Below are 24,886 nucleotides of genomic sequence, written 5' to 3' on the forward strand. Positions count from 1 at the left end.
CTGATGGGTATTTTCTTTCTGACTATTTGGCAAAGAACGTTTCGATGCTTTGCGAAGCAATCTTTCAGGAGTTTATTAATAGTTATCGTTCCTTTCAAGACATTCAAACAAAATTCAGACACAAGGTATCGATGATTTGTTTGAATGAATTGTTTTCGTTTGGTTGGATGGGCTTTCGACAGGACGGACGACACGTCATGATGATACAGTCTTTTTCTTTTTCTTATTTTGAGAAGAGAGTGACGGTGGTGGTGTGCACTTCTTTTGGATGACATATTCTTTCTTTTGGGAGGAAAACGTCACTGAAGCGAATGGTCTAGCAGGCGTCTATTCTATATTGGAAAATGTATCCACTGATTGTCGGTATGTCCTATCATTTTCATGATGGGTATCACAAACATTGGTGGGTTCGAAACGGACTAAATCGTGACAGATCTTCTTTGGATATATTCAGTAAACTATGTAACACTCCCGATATTTCTTCGATTTTGATCTTCGGGAAAGATGATAAGGTCGTTAACGGAGGAGAAGTTCCTTAATAAATTGATTTCTTTGTTTTCATCAAATTTGGAAAGACGCGTGTTGAATCAGGGTTGACTGGCATCACGAGCAACGGTGAAGTGGAAGAAGCTACTGCTGGAGACACGGTCACCGATGTTCGTGGTTTGGGGAAGTAAGGTTGTCTTCTAGCAGCACTGCCTCACTTTCGTTAGAAGATGTTTCTTGGGGATTCTCTTCTTCTTGGGAATTTTCTTTTTCTGGTTATGTGCCTTGGTCGTGTTACACGTTTTCTTCTTGGAACGTCTTTGGAGAGAAGCTCTTTTTAGGGGGTTAGCTGCTACTGCTGAATCATTTGGATACGAGTTTAAGAGGGAATGAATAATGACACCTCCAAGAGAACCGCTACCTCCAGGTTTCAAAATAAATTGCTTTTCGGTTTGAGTATTGATTCTGGAATCTGCCTGTTGCGACAAGGCTACTTAGTCTTTGTCAAAAAAGCGTTTGATTTGATGAGGGATGTAAATGATGCCGTGAAGTAATTGACATGCTGTCGCCGTAAACCATTGTAAGACGTTTTTGAGACTAGGGTTCAAAGACACGAGCACGCACTAGTGGATGTTTTTCGCACAAAACACGAATCACTTGTGAGACAGACAAGAAGTGCCGGAAGTTTTTATAGGTGCTTGAGTGACACTGTCGTACGCATAAGTCAGCCAAGGAGTTTCTATTTGGCTAGCAGTAGCGCTTGAGATTTATCTCTTGGACAAGTAAACAAAACCACGTAATGAGAAGTGGGACCGATGGGCTTTAATTTGTGGAAACAAACTGAGGGTAATGTAAATGACACTGGTATTATGATGATGCCCTTTGCGTATAAATCATGGATTAATTCTTCTTCGTCCTCTACTAACATATCGAAAATGACGTGTTTGACTCGTGTCAGGCATGATACTGTTCCCGCGAGGAGTGCCTTCCACAATGATAATGAAATCTCCTTGACTTTCTTGAAGGAAGCTGTAAGCCGATTGCCGATCTTTGTAACACCGCACGAAGCATTAGGACGGACGATCGATTAAATGGGTTTTGTGCTAGATCAAACATTTAACAAAATCGCTTAGCCTCAACCTCTCAGTCCAGCAATCAGTATTTTAAAGGGATGATGAAGATGAAGTGACTCTCAAGTGGAACGATATAACTTCTCGTTAATGAGTTTGAGAGGATAGGAGGAGGTAAAGAAGCCATAGCGAAGGTGTATACAATTTAGAAAATAACATAGACAAGACAAGAGATTTTTTACGTTTCAAGACACGTTTATTCAGTATTAAAAATGGCGATTTGACACGAAATACAAAAATACATTAGAGACAAATGGTTAAGTATAGATTTAAGATGCAACTCAAAACGACAAAAAATGCAATACAAACATATAACTGTACAAAATTTTCGATGAATGTGTGGTGTTCTACAATTTCCAGGGACACTGTGTAACATTCTTTGTGTCTCTACAAGATGGGCAGTCTGTAATATTTCCTCCCAGAATGGTCTTTCATTGGTGTCGATTTCGACGACGGTGCTATTGTCCTGAATTTGGGTTTACTTTGTGTCACGTTCTTCTTTCAATGTTGCTAACTCGCGATTAAATGTCACATTGTTCACTTGACGTTTTAAGTCATTAACCTAAATCTATTACTTAGTTAGCCACTTCTTTCGTCCAAGCATCGAAACTAAAACCGTTCCAGTCACGTACATCTTTCCATTGAGGGTATAGGTCTAAAGCTACACACAAACTTTCTTAAGCATCCAAAGTCAATACAGTTTTAAAAATAATTTCTTTACGTTCAGGTTGAGAGGTATCGAATGAAAGTGCAACGATTTTAACAGTTATAGTGTATCGTGCACATTGAAATGAGATATTATGTTGTCTTTGTAGGAACTTTTAGTAAATATTCCACATGGAATCTGCTGGCAAAGCATATGCTAGAGGCGAAGTCAATAATATGCACAATAAGATATTCATTTTCACATTGAACCTGGAGAGTGTTATTATATGTTGCCTTATAAAATTCTTTAAAAAATATTGAATCTGTTGTAAATGACCTTGAAGGTCTTGGTAATTTCTCCAAAAGAGAATAATGCTAGTGAAGAATGTATTGAAATTATATGTTATATGACTGTGACTGGCAAGTATTATTCTCAATAGTACGTAAAATATTAGATTTTTGTATTTACAACTTATCAGAGAGACTTTGCTATTGTTGCTATAATGTGTTTATATTGCTTTTATTTTCTTCAACTTTGTTATACAATACTAGATTTTGCGTCTCTAAGATCTCTCTGCACTCGGTTAGGTTACTGAAATATTACAAGTCTTCTATATGCTGCATTTCCTAATTAAAAATGTGATTTTAATCCTGCGGAGTTTGGTATACAATAAGCGTGCTACTGCCAAGTATGCGGTTATACAAAAATGTAGTTTTTAAAGCTAATGTCATCATTTTGTACCTTGACTTTAGACCTACAAATGTGCCAGCTGCACGATAAGGTGTGGAGTTAGATAAAACGCTCAATAAAACATGTTAAGTGGTGAAAGAGTCACAACCTAGATATAGAAAACAGGACAGTAAATTCCCTTGTTTTTGGCTCTATCCTTGAGGACAGATCGTATGACTAGGAGTACATAATACACTATGTCTATGGCATATATCAAGCAAACGTTTGCATGAAAATGCGTTCATTGGTTCAAATTGACATAGGTGACCGATTTATATATTAGCTACCTGTGACCTTAACCTTGAGTTTGAAGTCATGGCCATGGTAGATTAATTGTGATATATAACTGGTGCATGTTTCATTAAAATATCTTTAGTAGTTTAAAGGTTATCATCTAGAGAATGTAAAACAACCAACACAAAAACCATATATTTTCCCTAACCTGGCTGAAAACTTAATCTAATGGCAGGGGACCTGTATATATCATGTGACACACCGCCTAGTCATAAATTATATATGACTGAATTTTATAATCTTTCTCTAGCTGTAACACAGTTATGGGCTGGACAAGGAACTGTTAACATAAGAATGGACGAATGTAGAATCAGTATATTTTTTTCCAGATTTAAGATGGGTGTAAACATGCATCAATAGTCTTATCATAATTTAGAGCGACAGCAGAAGAGTTCCTGCCTTGACGTCGACCATTGCAAAATGACGAAAACCATAGCATACAAAACTTTATTTGTATCACACACATGTGTTCCTTCTAAGATCTGAAACATTTTTTGAACGTCAGCCTGGATAAAAACATTGAATACCTTAAAAGTTTAAATAGATTCATGGAAGTATGAATCACTTTATGAGTATCATATATGAATATATTCACTTTCATCGCAATAAAGATGTGTTTTAATTTAAGACTTGCAAGATTTATATGCATATAGGCATGTGACTGTAACTTTGTGGCAAAGCCTTGGAAGATCACACTACGTCAAGTTGTAAAAGTGTACAATGGTCTCATAATACAACTTTTAATGTCTAAAATGTAACAGCCCTGACGTCACAAGTATGTACTGAGATGAATGCCCTTAACGTTGCAGATATGATCCTGGTATTGGTGCAAGACACAACATTCAAAATAAGTTTGATTTTCATGACTTAAACAGCTTCTTAAGTACAGTCCACTCACAAATGGCAATAACCTTCAAAATGAGATAATACATGTGTGTTATGTGACATGAACATAGGTCATGCTACACTAAAAAGCACTAATTCATTTCATTGTTCTTGAGACTTTGAGAGCCAAAGATATAACACAAAAATAGATAATGTTGATTCCTGACTAATGAAAATAACTAGACAAACAAATGATTCAAAAGTTACGAGTCAAAAATACACTTCGTTAAACTACATTAGAGGACTTTTGATTTACAGTCCTATATAAAAAGTGAGTAAGCTTTACAAATCAGTTCAATCTTGCCGATAGGACCATGTTATTGATACACTTTATACGTACGAGTGATAGGACAATGTTATTGATACAACTGATAGGTACAAGTGAGACGACCTTGCTATTCATACATACGATAGGTACAATAATTATACCCTCAAGGTTCGATTTTATATTGGGAAATGTTTCAATCTATGATCTTCAATAACACTTTCTGTGAGACAGTTTGGACACAAAAAAAAATTACATTGACCTGACACTCTAGCCCTGGCCTTAATTATAGGTCTGTGAGAGTTCCAATTAACAACATCAAGTGATAATGTACTACTATACCAAGTTTTGTATTTTTTACTACATTTAGAAGTTTGCAAGTGTTGCAGTTCCAAACAAATATAGAAATGTCTGCCTTTTACTTTCATATGAGAACCATCAAAGTAGCAAATTTGACACCCTTGTCTTAACGAAAAGTTGCATTTGTTCGTTCAGGATTTTGACAGTAAACTTCATTTAATTTCCACTGACATCTTGTACTTGTGTGATGAATGGTGTCTATCAAAGCTAATTCCCAATGCATTTCGTGATCAGATTGGATGGCGTTGGATAATTTGATCGTGAAACAGCACATCCATGGAACTCTCACTGGGTAACGTTCAGTAAATTGGTTATTCATTATTCGAGGGTCCTGCTTTCCGAGGATTCACCCGAGGTCAAAGGAGTTTCCAAAAGAAGGTTGTTGTTACTGCTGTCTTTTGGGCTACTGGCTTAAGCCGCAGGACTCCCGTTGTGACTAGAATATTTCAAAGAAGGATCACGTAGAAGGTAACAGATGCTACTGCAGAATACAATGGTCCACAATAGTTTCTCTCCATGATACAAAGTCATGTTGGCGATGGCGACTCTGATGATACAATACACCACATAGATTTTTCAGAAAAATACCATTTGCGTTTTTGGCACACGTTTACCGCACCACACCCACAGGGATTGCTTTTGTAGATGTTGAAGAGTAGGAGCAAGTGCATACTGCTGTTGTGTTGAACTGTTGGTGACTTCTTTTTATATATGATGACTTTGACAGTCCAAGAATCAATACTCGGGGGTTGTCCTTTCCAAAGTACTGTCACTTCTTTGACTTGGTGTTTACCTACTGTATGGGTACTTCGATCGAGAATGCTTTCGTTTCCGTACATTTATTTCTTCTTTTTGGTCACTTGTTGCAACCCGGGCAAGTAGAAAGTTCCCTTTAACACTTCACTGTTCATGTCTTCTAATTTATAGACAGGAGGATGACGGCCTTGCACTCTTCCAGTGATATGAAACAATTCGGTGGTCCAATACGGTAAATAATTTTTGTCGAAGATACGTTTGCTTTTTCCAATGTTAACTCAATCTCCCGTCGTCAACAGTCCATATTTCTTGGGGACAGTAGGGGACGTACCAAACAGTCGCTAAAACACGGACACTTTTGTTGTTGGGAAACACTTCTTCGGGGGCTCATCCGATGCTTCGATGGTAAGATTGGTACTAAGCTTTGGTCAGGATCGGTAAGACGTTGATATACTTGTGGGTATGTTGATGCGGAAAATATTTCCACACACGCTCTTTTAAAATGCGTTGAAAACGTTCCAATATGCTGCCTTGGTTTCGGGATTTTTGGTGGTGAAAAAATGGATGTCCCTTTTGCCGGTTATTTTTGGAAAGCTTGCCGTCATCTGTTCGCCACTGGAGATTGTGACTAACGCTTTGTTTCGGCATTAATATTTAGGTTCGACCCATGTAAATCTGGTAAAGACGTGAATGACACGAAACATACTTGTAGCCGCGATTTTAGGTGGCTAAATGATTGCTCGATGACATCTACTTTGGTGCAACGTCTGGAAACGTTTCTTTAAATGGGTTTGTGTAACTTGTACGTTGCTTGTTTTTGTAACCATCGTTGCACCTTGGATGAACGTACACATTTCATTTGGGTTTTGGCAGTACGATACAAGTTTTGAACTCCTTCGTAACCTGCAGGATGGGCAGGATTGTAGGAAATACTGGCTAAAATATTCTCCATCAGGACTCCTTTCATTAAGTCACCCACCGTTCTCTGATGCTACTCTTGCGTTCATAGGGTTGTTCGAAAACTGCTTAGCGTGTCCCACGTGCTACAGAAGTAGAATCCAAATGGTGATGGTAATGGTGACAAAGAAATCGCTTTTTCTTGCTTTCTTTTTAAGTTTCCGGTTTCCTTTCTTTTTTCCCCACTTTTGTCGAAGTAGAAGTCGACATCATCTATTTAAACAAAGCTTTGAGTTCTTATGTTGGGGAGTGGGGCAAGGGGTCTACAATAGCGCTGCAATCTTACTAGCCCTTTGAACGACTTCACGTGCGTCCTCTTCCTCTGGAATAAGTGTGGCTGCGTCTGTCTTTGTCCATTGGGGTGGTAGTGGAGGTGATTGACTTTTCATCCTGGCCTTGAAATCTTTCAGATTTGGTTTAGCTGTTTCCTGTAAAACTTGCAGGTGAAACAGTTGAAGACGTTGCAACATTTGACAATAGTGTTTTTCCTTTTCTGGCGAATCGGGACGATCCATCAATGATTGCAATTAGTGTGGTAACTGTGGCATCATGGTCAGATTAGGTTTTCGACCTAAATGAGGGGTGTGCTTTTCTTGCCAACAATGGAATTCCATCAGTTGTGAGTTGGGTACTAAACTCAGCTTTCGTCCTTCCATGACATTCCATAGTACACGTATCAGGTCTTTCTACCAGCGGGGGTCCTTTCTTCTTCTTCTTCCTCCTTATTTCGGACAACCGAGTAAAACACTTCCAACAAGTCCTCCAAGAGACGCTCCAGTCAGTCCTTGGATCAAGGGTCCTAATAGCACTGGCATGAAATTATCTTTCGCGTTGCACAAACATCTTTCTCTTTTGACTGATGGGTATTTTCTTTCTGACTATTTGGCAAAGAACGTTTCGATGCTTTGCGAAGCAATCTTTCAGGAGTTTATTAATAGTTATCGTTCCTTTCAAGACATTCAAACAAAATTCAGACACAAGGTATCGATGATTTGTTTGAATGAATTGTTTTCGTTTGGTTGGATGGGCTTTCGACAGGACGGACGACACGTCATGATGATACAGTCTTTTTCTTTTTCTTATTTTGAGAAGAGAGTGACGGTGGTGGTGTGCACTTCTTTTGGATGACATATTCTTTCTTTTGGGAGGAAAACGTCACTGAAGCGAATGGTCTAGCAGGCGTCTATTCTATATTGGAAAATGTATCCACTGATTGTCGGTATGTCCTATCATTTTCATGATGGGTATCACAAACATTGGTGGGTTCGAAACGGACTAAATCGTGACAGATCTTCTTTGGATATATTCAGTAAACTATGTAACACTCCCGATATTTCTTCGATTTTGATCTTCGGGAAAGATGATAAGGTCGTTAACGGAGGAGAAGTTCCTTAATAAATTGATTTCTTTGTTTTCATCAAATTTGGAAAGACGCGTGTTGAATCAGGGTTGACTGGCATCACGAGCAACGGTGAAGTGGAAGAAGCTACTGCTGGAGACACGGTCACCGATGTTCGTGGTTTGGGGAAGTAAGGTTGTCTTCTAGCAGCACTGCCTCACTTTCGTTAGAAGATGTTTCTTGGGGATTCTCTTCTTCTTGGGAATTTTCTTTTTCTGGTTATGTGCCTTGGTCGTGTTACACGTTTTCTTCTTGGAACGTCTTTGGAGAGAAGCTCTTTTTAGGGGGTTAGCTGCTACTGCTGAATCATTTGGATACGAGTTTAAGAGGGAATGAATAATGACACCTCCAAGAGAACCGCTACCTCCAGGTTTCAAAATAAATTGCTTTTCGGTTTGAGTATTGATTCTGGAATCTGCCTGTTGCGACAAGGCTACTTAGTCTTTGTCAAAAAAGCGTTTGATTTGATGAGGGATGTAAATGATGCCGTGAAGTAATTGACATGCTGTCGCCGTAAACCATTGTAAGACGTTTTTGAGACTAGGGTTCAAAGACACGAGCACGCACTAGTGGATGTTTTTCGCACAAAACACGAATCACTTGTGAGACAGACAAGAAGTGCCGGAAGTTTTTATAGGTGCTTGAGTGACACTGTCGTACGCATAAGTCAGCCAAGGAGTTTCTATTTGGCTAGCAGTAGCGCTTGAGATTTATCTCTTGGACAAGTAAACAAAACCACGTAATGAGAAGTGGGACCGATGGGCTTTAATTTGTGGAAACAAACTGAGGGTAATGTAAATGACACTGGTATTATGATGATGCCCTTTGCGTATAAATCATGGATTAATTCTTCTTCGTCCTCTACTAACATATCGAAAATGACGTGTTTGACTCGTGTCAGGCATGATACTGTTCCCGCGAGGAGTGCCTTCCACAATGATAATGAAATCTCCTTGACTTTCTTGAAGGAAGCTGTAAGCCGATTGCCGATCTTTGTAACACCGCACGAAGCATTAGGACGGACGATCGATTAAATGGGTTTTGTGCTAGATCAAACATTTAACAAAATCGCTTAGCCTCAACCTCTCAGTCCAGCAATCAGTATTTTAAAGGGATGATGAAGATGAAGTGACTCTCAAGTGGAACGATATAACTTCTCGTTAATGAGTTTGAGAGGATAGGAGGAGGTAAAGAAGCCATAGCGAAGGTGTATACAATTTAGAAAATAACATAGACAAGACAAGAGATTTTTTACGTTTCAAGACACGTTTATTCAGTATTAAAAATGGCGATTTGACACGAAATACAAAAATACATTAGAGACAAATGGTTAAGTATAGATTTAAGATGCAACTCAAAACGACAAAAAATGCAATACAAACATATAACTGTACAAAATTTTCGATGAATGTGTGGTGTTCTACAATTTCCAGGGACACTGTGTAACATTCTTTGTGTCTCTACAAGATGGGCAGTCTGTAATATTTCCTCCCAGAATGGTCTTTCATTGGTGTCGATTTCGACGACGGTGCTATTGTCCTGAATTTGGGTTTACTTTGTGTCACGTTCTTCTTTCAATGTTGCTAACTCGCGATTAAATGTCACATTGTTCACTTGACGTTTTAAGTCATTAACCTAAATCTATTACTTAGTTAGCCACTTCTTTCGTCCAAGCATCGAAACTAAAACCGTTCCAGTCACGTACATCTTTCCATTGAGGGTATAGGTCTAAAGCTACACACAAACTTTCTTAAGCATCCAAAGTCAATACAGTTTTAAAAATAATTTCTTTACGTTCAGGTTGAGAGGTATCGAATGAAAGTGCAACGATTTTAACAGTTATAGTGTATCGTGCACATTGAAATGAGATATTATGTTGTCTTTGTAGGAACTTTTAGTAAATATTCCACATGGAATCTGCTGGCAAAGCATATGCTAGAGGCGAAGTCAATAATATGCACAATAAGATATTCATTTTCACATTGAACCTGGAGAGTGTTATTATATGTTGCCTTATAAAATTCTTTAAAAAATATTGAATCTGTTGTAAATGACCTTGAAGGTCTTGGTAATTTCTCCAAAAGAGAATAATGCTAGTGAAGAATGTATTGAAATTATATGTTATATGACTGTGACTGGCAAGTATTATTCTCAATAGTACGTAAAATATTAGATTTTTGTATTTACAACTTATCAGAGAGACTTTGCTATTGTTGCTATAATGTGTTTATATTGCTTTTATTTTCTTCAACTTTGTTATACAATACTAGATTTTGCGTCTCTAAGATCTCTCTGCACTCGGTTAGGTTACTGAAATATTACAAGTCTTCTATATGCTGCATTTCCTAATTAAAAATGTGATTTTAATCCTGCGGAGTTTGGTATACAATAAGCGTGCTACTGCCAAGTATGCGGTTATACAAAAATGTAGTTTTTAAAGCTAATGTCATCATTTTGTACCTTGACTTTAGACCTACAAATGTGCCAGCTGCACGATAAGGTGTGGAGTTAGATAAAACGCTCAATAAAACATGTTAAGTGGTGAAAGAGTCACAACCTAGATATAGAAAACAGGACAGTAAATTCCCTTGTTTTTGGCTCTATCCTTGAGGACAGATCGTATGACTAGGAGTACATAATACACTATGTCTATGGCATATATCAAGCAAACGTTTGCATGAAAATGCGTTCATTGGTTCAAATTGACATAGGTGACCGATTTATATATTAGCTACCTGTGACCTTAACCTTGAGTTTGAAGTCATGGCCATGGTAGATTAATTGTGATATATAACTGGTGCATGTTTCATTAAAATATCTTTAGTAGTTTAAAGGTTATCATCTAGAGAATGTAAAACAACCAACACAAAAACCATATATTTTCCCTAACCTGGCTGAAAACTTAATCTAATGGCAGGGGACCTGTATATATCATGTGACACACCGCCTAGTCATAAATTATATATGACTGAATTTTATAATCTTTCTCTAGCTGTAACACAGTTATGGGCTGGACAAGGAACTGTTAACATAAGAATGGACGAATGTAGAATCAGTATATTTTTTTCCAGATTTAAGATGGGTGTAAACATGCATCAATAGTCTTATCATAATTTAGAGCGACAGCAGTAGAGTTCCTGCCTTGACGTCGACCATTGCAAAATGACGAAAACCATAGCATACAAAACTTTATTTGTATCACACACATGTGTTCCTTCTAAGATCTGAAACATTTTTTGAACGTCAGCCTGGATAAAAACATTGAATACCTTAAAAGTTTAAATAGATTCATGGAAGTATGAATCACTTTATGAGTATCATATATGAATATATTCACTTTCATCGCAATAAAGATGTGTTTTAATTTAAGACTTGCAAGATTTATATGCATATAGGCATGTGACTGTAACTTTGTGGCAAAGCCTTGGAAGATCACACTACGTCAAGTTGTAAAAGTGTACAATGGTCTCATAATACAACTTTTAATGTCTAAAATGTAACAGCCCTGACGTCACAAGTATGTACTGAGATGAATGCCCTTAACGTTGCAGATATGATCCTGGTATTGGTGCAAGACACAACATTCAAAATAAGTTTGATTTTCATGACTTAAACAGCTTCTTAAGTACAGTCCACTCACAAATGGCAATAACCTTCAAAATGAGATAATACATGTGTGTTATGTGACATGAACATAGGTCATGCTACACTAAAAAGCACTAATTCATTTCATTGTTCTTGAGACTTTGAGAGCCAAAGATATAACACAAAAATAGATAATGTTGATTCCTGACTAATGAAAATAACTAGACAAACAAATGATTCAAAAGTTACGAGTCAAAAATACACTTCGTTAAACTACATTAGAGGACTTTTGATTTACAGTCCTATATAAAAAGTGAGTAAGCTTTACAAATCAGTTCAATCTTGCCGATAGGACCATGTTATTGATACACTTTATACGTACGAGTGATAGGACAATGTTATTGATACAACTGATAGGTACAAGTGAGACGACCTTGCTATTCATACATACGATAGGTACAATAATTATACCCTCAAGCTTCGATTTTATATTGGGAAATGTTTCAATCTATGATCTTCAATAACACTTTCTGTGAGACAGTTTGGACACAAAAAAAAATTACATTGACCTGACACTCTAGCCCTGGCCTTAATTATAGGTCTGTGAGAGTTCCAATTAACAACATCAAGTGATAATGTACTACTATACCAAGTTTTGTATTTTTTACTACATTTAGAAGTTTGCAAGTGTTGCAGTTCCAAACAAATATAGAAATGTCTGCCTTTTACTTTCATATGAGAACCATCAAAGTAGCAAATTTGACACCCTTGTCTTAACGAAAAGTTGCATTTGTTCGTTCAGGATTTTGACAGTAAACTTCATTTAATTTCCACTGACATCTTGTACTTGTGTGATGAATGGTGTCTATCAAAGCTAATTCCCAATGCATTTCGTGATCAGATTGGATGGCGTTGGATAATTTGATCGTGAAACAGCACATCCATGGAACTCTCACTGGGTAACGTTCAGTAAATTGGTTATTCATTATTCGAGGGTCCTGCTTTCCGAGGATTCACCCGAGGTCAAAGGAGTTTCCAAAAGAAGGTTGTTGTTACTGCTGTCTTTTGGGCTACTGGCTTAAGCCGCAGGACTCCCGTTGTGACTAGAATATTTCAAAGAAGGATCACGTAGAAGGTAACAGATGCTACTGCAGAATACAATGGTCCACAATAGTTTCTCTCCATGATACAAAGTCATGTTGGCGATGGCGACTCTGATGATACAATACACCACATAGATTTTTCAGAAAAATACCATTTGCGTTTTTGGCACACGTTTACCGCACCACACCCACAGGGATTGCTTTTGTAGATGTTGAAGAGTAGGAGCAAGTGCATACTGCTGTTGTGTTGAACTGTTGGTGACTTCTTTTTATATATGATGACTTTGACAGTCCAAGAATCAATACTCGGGGGTTGTCCTTTCCAAAGTACTGTCACTTCTTTGACTTGGTGTTTACCTACTGTATGGGTACTTGGATCGAGAATGCTTTCGTTTCCGTACATTTATTTCTTCTTTTTGGTCACTTGTTGCAACCCGGGCAAGTAGAAAGTTCCCTTTAACACTTCACTGTTCATGTCTTCTAATTTATAGACAGGAGGATGACGGCCTTGCACTCTTCCAGTGATATGAAACAATTCGGTGGTCCAATACGGTAAATAATTTTTGTCGAAGATACGTTTGCTTTTTCCAATGTTAACTCAATCTCCCGTCGTCAACAGTCCATATTTCTTGGGGACAGTAGGGGACGTACCAAACAGTCGCTAAAACACGGACACTTTTGTTGTTGGGAAACACTTCTTCGGGGGCTCATCCGATGCTTCGATGGTAAGATTGGTACTAAGCTTTGGTCAGGATCGGTAAGACGTTGATATACTTGTGGGTATGTTGATGCGGAAAATATTTCCACACACGCTCTTTTAAAATGCGTTGAAAACGTTCCAATATGCTGCCTTGGTTTCGGGATTTTTGGTGGTGAAAAAATGGATGTCCCTTTTGCCGGTTATTTTTGGAAAGCTTGCCGTCATCTGTTCGCCACTGGAGATTGTGACTAACGCTTTGTTTCGGCATTAATATTTAGGTTCGACCCATGTAAATCTGGTAAAGACGTGAATGACACGAAACATACTTGTAGCCGCGATTTTAGGTGGCTAAATGATTGCTCGATGACATCTACTTTGGTGCAACGTCTGGAAACGTTTCTTTAAATGGGTTTGTGTAACTTGTACGTTGCTTGTTTTTGTAACCATCGTTGCACCTTGGATGAACGTACACATTTCATTTGGGTTTTGGCAGTACGATACAAGTTTTGAACTCCTTCGTAACCTGCAGGATGGGCAGGATTGTAGGAAATACTGGCTAAAATATTCTCCATCAGGACTCCTTTCATTAAGTCACCCACCGTTCTCTGATGCTACTCTTGCGTTCATAGGGTTGTTCGAAAACTGCTTAGCGTGTCCCACGTGCTACAGAAGTAGAATCCAAATGGTGATGGTAATGGTGACAAAGAAATCGCTTTTTCTTGCTTTCTTTTTAAGTTTCCGGTTTCCTTTCTTTTTTCCCCACTTTTGTCGAAGTAGAAGTCGACATCATCTATTTAAACAAAGCTTTGAGTTCTTATGTTGGGGAGTGGGGCAAGGGGTCTACAAGAGCGCTGCAATCTTACTAGCCCTTTGAACGACTTCACGTGCGTCCTCTTCCTCTGGAATAAGTGTGGCTGCGTCTGTCTTTGTCCATTGGGGTGGTAGTGGAGGTGATTGACTTTTCATCCTGGCCTTGAAATCTTTCAGATTTGGTTTAGCTGTTTCCTGTAAAACTTGCAGGTGAAACAGTTGAAGACGTTGCAACATTTGACAATAGTGTTTTTCCTTTTCTGGCGAATCGGGACGATCCATCAATGATTGCAATTAGTGTGGTAACTGTGGCATCATGGTCAGATTAGGATTGGGACCTAAATGAGGGGTGTGCTTTTCTTGCCAACAATGGAATTCCATCAGTTGTGAGTTGGGTACTAAACTCAGCTTTCGTCCTTCCATGACATTCCATAGTACACGTATCAGGTCTTTCTACCAGCGGGGGTCCTTTCTTCTTCTTCTTCCTCCTTATTTCGGACAACCGAGTAAAACACTTCCAACAAGTCCTCCAAGAGACGCTCCAGTCAGTCCTTGGATCAAGGGTCCTAATAGCACTGGCATGAAATTATCTTTCGCGTTGCACAAACATCTTTCTCTTTTGACTGATGGGTATTTTCTTTCTGACTATTTGGCAAAGAACGTTTCGATGCTTTGCGAAGCAATCTTTCAGGAGTTTATTAATAGTTATCGTTCCTTTCAAGACATTCAAACAAAATTCAGACACAAGGTATCGATGATTTGTTTGAATGAATTGTTTTCGTTTGGTTGGATGGGCTTTCGACAGGACGGACGACACGTCATGATGATACAGTCTTTTTCTTTTTCTTATTTTGAGAAGAGAGTGACGGTGGTGGTGTGCACTTCTTTTGGATGACATATTCTTTCTTTTGGGAGGAAAACGTCACTGAAGCGAATGGTCTAGCAGGCGTCTATTCTATATTGGAAAATGTATCCACTGATTGTCGGTATGTCCTATCATTTTCATGATGGGTATCACAAACATTGGTGGGTTCGAAACGGACTAAATCGTGACAGATCTTCTTTGGATATATTCAGTAAACTATGTAACACTCCCGATATTTCTTCGATTTTGATCTTCGGGAAAGATGATAAGGTCGTTAACGGAGGAGAAGTTCCTTAATAAATTGATTTCTTTGTTTTCATCAAATTTGGAAAGACGCGTGTTGAATCAGGGTTGACTGGCATCACGAGCAACGGTGAAGTGGAAGAAGCTACTGCTGGAGACACGGTCACCGATGTTCGTGGTTTGGGGAAGTAAGGTTGTCTTCTAGCAGCACTGCCTCACTTTCGTTAGAAGATGTTTCTTGGGGATTCTCTTCTTCTTGGGAATTTTCTTTTTCTGGTTATGTGCCTTGGTCGTGTTACACGTTTTCTTCTTGGAACGTCTTTGGAGAGAAGCTCTTTTTAGGGGGTTAGCTGCTACTGCTGAATCATTTGGATACGAGTTTAAGAGGGAATGAATAATGACACCTCCAAGAGAACCGCTACCTCCAGGTTTCAAAATAAATTGCTTTTCGGTTTGAGTATTGATTCTGGAATCTGCCTGTTGCGACAAGGCTACTTAGTCTTTGTCAAAAAAGCGTTTGATTTGATGAGGGATGTAAATGATGCCGTGAAGTAATTGACATGCTGTCGCCGTAAACCATTGTAAGACGTTTTTGAGACTAGGGTTCAAAGACACGAGCACGCACTAGTGGATGTTTTTCGCACAAAACACGAATCACTTGTGAGACAGACAAGAAGTGCCGGAAGTTTTTATAGGTGCTTGAGTGACACTGTCGTACGCATAAGTCAGCCAAGGAGTTTCTATTTGGCTAGCAGTAGCGCTTGAGATTTATCTCTTGGACAAGTAAACAAAACCACGTAATGAGAAGTGGGACCGATGGGCTTTAATTTGTGGAAACAAACTGAGGGTAATGTAAATGACACTGGTATTATGATGATGCCCTTTGCGTATAAATCATGGATTAATTCTTCTTCGTCCTCTACTAACATATCGAAAATGACGTGTTTGACTCGTGTCAGGCATGATACTGTTCCCGCGAGGAGTGCCTTCCACAATGATAATGAAATCTCCTTGACTTTCTTGAAGGAAGCTGTAAGCCGATTGCCGATCTTTGTAACACCGCACGAAGCATTAGGACGGACGATCGATTAAATGGGTTTTGTGCTAGATCAAACATTTAACAAAATCGCTTAGCCTCAACCTCTCAGTCCAGCAATCAGTATTTTAAAGGGATGATGAAGATGAAGTGACTCTCAAGTGGAACGATATAACTTCTCGTTAATGAGTTTGAGAGGATAGGAGGAGGTAAAGAAGCCATAGCGAAGGTGTATACAATTTAGAAAATAACATAGACAAGACAAGAGATTTTTTACGTTTCAAGACACGTTTATTCAGTATTAAAAATGGCGATTTGACACGAAATACAAAAATACATTAGAGACAAATGGTTAAGTATAGATTTAAGATGCAACTCAAAACGACAAAAAATGCAATACAAACATATAACTGTACAAAATTTTCGATGAATGTGTGGTGTTCTACAATTTCCAGGGACACTGTGTAACATTCTTTGTGTCTCTACAAGATGGGCAGTCTGTAATATTTCCTCCCAGAATGGTCTTTCATTGGTGTCGATTTCGACGACGGTGCTATTGTCCTGAATTTGGGTTTACTTTGTGTCACGTTCTTCTTTCAATGTTGCTAACTCGCGATTAAATGTCACATTGTTCACTTGACGTTTTAAGTCATTAACCTAAATCTATTACTTAGTTAGCCACTTCTTTCGTCCAAGCATCGAAACTAAAACCGTTCCAGTCACGTACATCTTTCCATTGAGGGTATAGGTCTAAAGCTACACACAAACTTTCTTAAGCATCCAAAGTCAATACAGTTTTAAAAATAATTTCTTTACGTTCAGGTTGAGAGGTATCGAATGAAAGTGCAACGATTTTAACAGTTATAGTGTATCGTGCACATTGAAATGAGATATTATGTTGTCTTTGTAGGAACTTTTAGTAAATATTCCACATGGAATCTGCTGGCAAAGCATATGCTAGAGGCGAAGTCAATAATATGCACAATAAGATATTCATTTTCACATTGAACCTGGAGAGTGTTATTATATGTTGCCTTATAAAATTCTTTAAAAAATATTGAATCTGTTGTAAATGACCTTGAAGGTCTTGGTAATTTCTCCAAAAGAGAATAATGCTAGTGAAGAATGTATTGAAATTATATGTTATATGACTGTGACTGGCAAGTATTATTCTCAATAGTACGTAAAATATTAGATTTTTGTATTTACAACTTATCAGAGAGACTTTGCTATTGTTGCTATAATGTGTTTATATTGCTTTTATTTTCTTCAACTTTGTTATACAATACTAGATTTTGCGTCTCTAAGATCTCTCTGCACTCGGTTAGGTTACTGAAATATTACAAGTCTTCTATATGCTGCATTTCCTAATTAAAAATGTGATTTTAATCCTGCGGAGTTTGGTATACAATAAGCGTGCTACTGCCAAGTATGCGGTTATACAAAAATGTAGTTTTTAAAGCTAATGTCATCATTTTGTACCTTGACTTTAGACCTACAAATGTGCCAGCTGCACGATAAGGTGTGGAGTTAGATAAAACGCTCAATAAAACATGTTAAGTGGTGAAAGAGTCACAACCTAGATATAGAAAACAGGACAGTAAATTCCCTTGTTTTTGGCTCTATCCTTGAGGACAGATCGTATGACTAGGAGTACATAATACACTATGTCTATGGCATATATCAAGCAAACGTTTGCATGAAAATGCGTTCATTGGTTCAAATTGACATAGGTGACCGATTTATATATTAGCTACCTGTGACCTTAACCTTGAGTTTGAAGTCATGGCCATGGTAGATTAATTGTGATATATAACTGGTGCATGTTTCATTAAAATATCTTTAGTAGTTTAAAGGTTATCATCTAGAGAATGTAAAACAACCAACACAAAAACCATATATTTTCCCTAACCTGGCTGAAAACTTAATCTAATGGCAGGGGACCTGTATATATCATGTGACACACCGCCTAGTCATAAATTATATATGACTGAATTTTATAATCTTTCTCTAGCTGTAACACAGTTATGGGCTGGACAAGGAACTATTAACATAAGAATGGACGAATGTAGAATCAGTATATTTTTTTCCAGATTTAAGATGGGTGTAAACATGCATCAATAGTCTTATCATAATTTAGAGCGACAGCAGAAGAGTTCCTGCCTTGACGTCGACCATTGCAAAATGACGAAAACCATAGCATACAAAACTTTATTTGTATCACACACATGTGTTCCTTCTAAGATCTGAAACATTTTTTGAACGTCAGCCTGGATAAAAACATTGAATACCTTAAAAGTTTAAATAGATTCATGGAAGTATGAATCACTTTATGAGTATCATATATGAATATATTCACTTTCATCGCAATAAAGATGTGTTTTAATTTAAGACTTGCAAGATTTATATGCATATAGGCATGTGACTGTAACTTTGTGGCAAAGCCTTGGAAGATCACACTACGTCAAGTTGTAAAAGTGTACAATGGTCTCATAATACAACTTTTAATGTCTAAAATGTAACAGCCCTGACGTCACAAGTATGTACTGAGATGAATGCCCTTAACGTTGCAGATATGATCCTGGTATTGGTGCAAGACACAACATTCAAAATAAGTTTGATTTTCATGACTTAAACAGCTTCTTAAGTACAGTCCACTCACAAATGGCAATAACCTTCAAAATGAGATAATACATGTGTGTTATGTGACATGAACATAGGTCATGCTACACTAAAAAGCACTAATTCATTTCATTGTTCTTGAGACTTTGAGAGCCAAAGATATAACACAAAAATAGATAATGTTGATTCCTGACTAATGAAAATAACTAGACAAACAAATGATTCAAAAGTTACGAGTCAAAAATACACTTCGTTAAACTACATTAGAGGACTTTTGATTTACAGTCCTATATAAAAAGTGAGTAAGCTTTACAAATCAGTTCAATCTTGCCGATAGGACCATGTTATTGATACACTTTATACGTACGAGTGATAGGACAATGTTATTGATACAACTGATAGGTACAAGTGAGACGACCTTGCTATTCATACATACGATAGGTACAATAATTATACCCTCAAGCTTCGATTTTATATTGGGAAATGTTTCAATCTATGATCTTCAATAACACTTTCTGTGAGACAGTTTGGACACAAAAAAAAATTACATTGACCTGACACTCTAGCCCTGGCCTTAATTATAGGTCTGTGAGAGTTCCAATTAACAACATCAAGTGATAATGTACTACTATACCAAGTTTTGTATTTTTTACTACATTTAGAAGTTTGCAAGTGTTGCAGTTCCAAACAAATATAGAAATGTCTGCCTTTTACTTTCATATGAGAACCATCAAAGTAGCAAATTTGACACCCTTGTCTTAACGAAAAGTTGCATTTGTTCGTTCAGGATTTTGACAGTAAACTTCATTTAATTTCCACTGACATCTTGTACTTGTGTGATGAATGGTGTCTATCAAAGCTAATTCCCAATGCATTTCGTGATCAGATTGGATGGCGTTGGATAATTTGATCGTGAAACAGCACATCCATGGAACTCTCACTGGGTAACGTTCAGTAAATTGGTTATTCATTATTCGAGGGTCCTGCTTTCCGAGGATTCACCCGAGGTCAAAGGAGTTTCCAAAAGAAGGTTGTTGTTACTGCTGTCTTTTGGGCTACTGGCTTAAGCCGCAGGACTCCCGTTGTGACTAGAATATTTCAAAGAAGGATCACGTAGAAGGTAACAGATGCTACTGCAGAATACAATGGTCCACAATAGTTTCTCTCCATGATACAAAGTCATGTTGGCGATGGCGACTCTGATGATACAATACACCACATAGATTTTTCAGAAAAATACCATTTGCGTTTTTGGCACACGTTTACCGCACCACACCCACAGGGATTGCTTTTGTAGATGTTGAAGAGTAGGAGCAAGTGCATACTGCTGTTGTGTTGAACTGTTGGTGACTTCTTTTTATATATGATGACTTTGACAGTCCAAGAATCAATACTCGGGGGTTGTCCTTTCCAAAGTACTGTCACTTCTTTGACTTGGTGTTTACCTACTGTATGGGTACTTGGATCGAGAATGCTTTCGTTTCCGTACATTTATTTCTTCTTTTTGGTCACTTGTTGCAACCCGGGCAAGTAGAAAGTTCCCTTTAACACTTCACTGTTCATGTCTTCTAATTTATAGACAGGAGGATGACGGCCTTGCACTCTTCCAGTGATATGAAACAATTCGGTGGTCCAATACGGTAAATAATTTTTGTCGAAGATACGTTTGCTTTTTCCAATGTTAACTCAATCTCCCGTCGTCAACAGTCCATGTTTCTTGGGGACAGTAGGGGACGTACCAAACAGTCGCTAAAACACGGACACTTTTGTTGTTGGGAAACACTTCTTCGGGGGCTCAATCGATGCTTCGATGGTAAGATTGTACTAAGCTTTGGTCAGGATCGGTAAGACGTTGATATACTTGTGGGTATGCTGATGCGGAAAATATTTCCACACACGCTCTTTTAAAATGCGTTGAAAACGTTCCAATATGCTGCCTTGGTTTCGGGATTTTTGGTGGTGAAAAAATGGATGTCCCTTTTGCCGGTTATTTTTGGAAAGCTTGCCGTCATCTGTTCGCCACTGGAGATTGTGACTAACGCTTTGTTTCGGCATTAATATTTAGGTTCGACCCATGTAAATCTGGTAAAGACGTGAATGACACGAAACATACTTGTAGCCGCGATTTTAGGTGGCTAAATGATTGCTCGATGACATCTACTTTGGTGCATCGTCTGGAAACGTTTCTTTAAATGGGTTTGTGTAACTTGTACGTTGCTTGTTTTTGTAACCATCGTTGCACCTTGGATGAACGTACACATTTCATTTGGGTTTTGGCAGTACAATACAAGTTTTGAACTCCTTCGTAACCTGCAGGATGGGCAGGATTGTAGGAAATACTGGCTAAAATATTCTCCATCAGGACTCCTTTCATTAAGTCACCCACCGTTCTCTGATGCTACTCTTGCGTTCATAGGGTTGTTCGAAAACTGCTTAGCGTGTCCCACGTGCCACAGAAGTAGAATCCAAATGGTGATGGTAATGGTGACAAAGAAATCGCTTTTTCTTGCTTTCTTTTTAAGTTTCCGGTTTCCTTTCTTTTTTCCCCACTTTTGTCGAAGTAGAAGTCGACATCATCTATTTAAACAAAGCTTTGAGTTCTTGTGTTGGGGAGTGGGGCAAGGGGTCTACAATAGCGCTGCAATCTTACTAGCCCTTTGAACGACTTCACGTGCGTCCTCTTCCTCTGGAATAAGTGTGGCTGCGTCTGTCTTTGTCCATTGGGGTGGTAGTGGAGGTGATTGACTTTTCATCCTGGCCTTGAAATCTTTCAGATTTGGTTTAGCTGTTTCCTGTAAAACTTGCAGGTGAAACAGTTGAAGACGTTGCAACATTTGACAATAGTGTTTTTCCTTTTCTGGCGAATCGGGACGATCCATCAATGATTGCAATTAGTGTAGTAACTGTGGCATCATGGTCAGATTAGGATTGGGACCTAAATGAGGGGTGTGCTTTTCTTGCCAACAATGGAATTCCATCAGTTGTGAGTTGGGTACTAAACTCAGCTTTCGTCCTTCCATGACATTCCATAGTACACGTATCAGGTCTTTCTACCAGCGGGGGTCCTTTCTTCTTCTTCTTCCTCCTTATTTCGGACAACCGAGTAAAACACTTCCAACAAGTCCTCCAAGAGACGCTCCAGTCAGTCCTTGGATCAAGGGTCCTAATAGCACTGGCATGAAATTATCTTTCGCGTTGCACAAACATCTTTCTCTTTTGACTGATGGGTATTTTCTTTCTGACTATTTGGCAAAGAACGTTTCGATGCTTTGCGAAGCAATCTTTCAGGAGTTTATTAATAGTTATCGTTCCTTTCAAGACATTCAAACAAAATTCAGACACAAGGTATCGATGATTTGTTTGAATGAATTGTTTTCGTTTGGTTGGATGGGCTTTCGACAGGACGGACGACACGTCATGATGATACAGTCTTTTTCTTTTTCTTATTTTGAGAAGAGAGTGACGGTGGTGGTGTGCACTTCTTTTGGATGACATATTCTTTCTTTTGGGAGGAAAACGTCACTGAAGCGAATGGTCTAGCAGGCGTCTATTCTATATTGGAAAATGTATCCACTGATTGTCGGTATGTCCTATCATTTTCATGATGGGTATCACAAACATTGGTGGGTTCGAAACGGACTAAATCGTGACAGATCTTCTTTGGATATATTCAGTAAACTATGTAACACTCCCGATATTTCTTCGATTTTGATCTTCGGGAAAGATGATAAGGTCGTTAACGGAGGAGAAGTTCCTTAATAAATTGATTTCTTTGTTTTCATCAAATTTGGAAAGACGCGTGTTGAATCAGGGTTGACTGGCATCACGAACAACGGTGAAGTGGAAGAAGCTACTGCTGGAGACACGGTCACCGATGTTCGTGGTTTGGGGAAGTAAGGTTGTCTTCTAGCAGCACTGCCTCACTTTCGTTAGAAGATGTTTCTTGGGGATTCTCTTCTTCTTGGGAATTTTCTTTTTCTGGTTATGTGCCTTGGTCGTGTTACACGTTTTCTTCTTGGAACGTCTTTGGAGAGAAGCTCTTTTTAGGGGGTTAGCTGCTACTGCTGAATCATTTGGATACGAGTTTAAGAGGGAATGAATAATGACACCTCCAAGAGAACCGCTACCTCCAGGTTTCAAAATAAATTGCTTTTCGGTTTGAGTATTGATTCTGGAATCTGCCTGTTGCGACAAGGCTACTTAGTCTTTGTCAAAAAAGCGTTTGATTTGATGAGGGATGTAAATGATGCCGTGAAGTAATTGACATGCTGTCGCCATAAACCATTGTAAGACGTTTTTGAGACTAGGGTTCAAAGACACGAGCACGCACTAGTGGATGTTTTTCGCACAAAACACGAATCACTTGTGAGACAGACAAGAAGTGCCGGAAGTTTTTATAGGTGCTTGAGTGACACTGTCGTACGCATAAGTCAGCCAAGGAGTTTCTATTTGGCTAACAGTAGCGCTTGAGATTTATCTCTTGGACAAGTAAACAAAACCACGTAATGAGAAGTGGGACCGATGGGCTTTAATTTGTGGAAACAAACTGAGGGTAATGTAAATGACACTGGTATTATGATGATGCCCTTTGCGTATAAATCATGGATTAATTCTTCTTCGTCCTCTACTAACATATCGAAAATGACGTGTTTGACTCGTGTCAGGCATGATACTGTTCCCGCGAGGAGTGCCTTCCACAATGATAATGAAATCTCCTTGACTTTCTTGAAGGAAGCTGTAAGCCGATTGCCGATCTTTGTAACACCGCACGAAGCATTAGGACGGACGATCGATTAAATGGGTTTTGTGCTAGATCAAACATTTAACAAAATCGCTTAGCCTCAACCTCTCAGTCCAGCAATCAGTATTTTAAAGGGATGATGAAGATAAAGTGACTCTCAAGTGGAACGATATAACTTCTCGTTAATGAGTTTGAGAGGATAGGAGGAGGTAAAGAAGCCATAGCGAAGGTGTATACAATTTAGAAAATAACATAGACAAGACAAGAGATTTTTTACGTTTCAAGACACGTTTATTCAGTATTAAAAATGGCGATTTGACACGAAATACAAAAATACATTAGAGACAAATGGTTAAGTATAGATTTAAGATGCAACTCAAAACGACAAAAAATGCAATACAAACATATAACTGTACAAAATTTTCGATGAATGTGTGGTGTTCTACAATTTCCAGGGACACTGTGTAACATTCTTTGTGTCTCTACAATATGGGCAGTCTGTAATATTTCCTCCCAGAATGGTCTTTCATTGGTGTCGATTTCGACGACGGTGCTATTGTCCTGAATTTGGGTTTACTTTGTGTCACGTTCTTCTTTCAATGTTGCTAACTCGCGATTAAATGTCACATTGTTCACTTGACGTTTTAAGTCAGTAACCTAAATCTATTACTTAGTTAGCCACTTCTTTCGTCCAAGCATCGAAACTAAAACCGTTCCAGTCACGTACATCTTTCCATTGAGGGTATAGGTCTAAAGCTACACACAAACTTTCTTAAGCATCCAAAGTCAATACAGTTTTAAAAATAATTTCTTTACGTTCAGGTTGAGAGGTATCGAATGAAAGTGCAACGATTTTAACAGTTATAGTGTATCGTGCACATTGAAATGAGATATAATGTTGTCTTTGTAGGAACTTTTAGTAAATATTCCACATGGAATCTGCTGGCAAAGCATATGCTAGAGGCGAAGTCAATAATATGCACAATAAGATATTCATTTTCACATTGAACCTGGAGAGTGTTATTATATGTTGCCTTATAAAATTCTTTAAAAAATATTGAATCTGTTGTAAATGACCTTGAAGGTCTTGGTAATTTCTCCAAAAGAGAATAATGCTAGTGAAGAATGTATTGAAATTATATGTTATATGACTGTGACTGGCAAGTATTATTCTCAATAGTACGTAAAATATTAGATTTTTGTATTTACAACTTATCAGAGAGACTTTGCTATTGTTGCTATAATGTGTTTATATTGCTTTTATTTTCTTCAAC

The sequence above is a fragment of the Sinohyriopsis cumingii genome, chromosome 5 (assembly GCF_028554795.1).
Source record: "Sinohyriopsis cumingii isolate HCF-2022 chromosome 5, ASM2855479v2, whole genome shotgun sequence".
NCBI classification, from domain to species: domain Eukaryota; kingdom Metazoa; phylum Mollusca; class Bivalvia; order Unionida; family Unionidae; genus Sinohyriopsis; species Sinohyriopsis cumingii.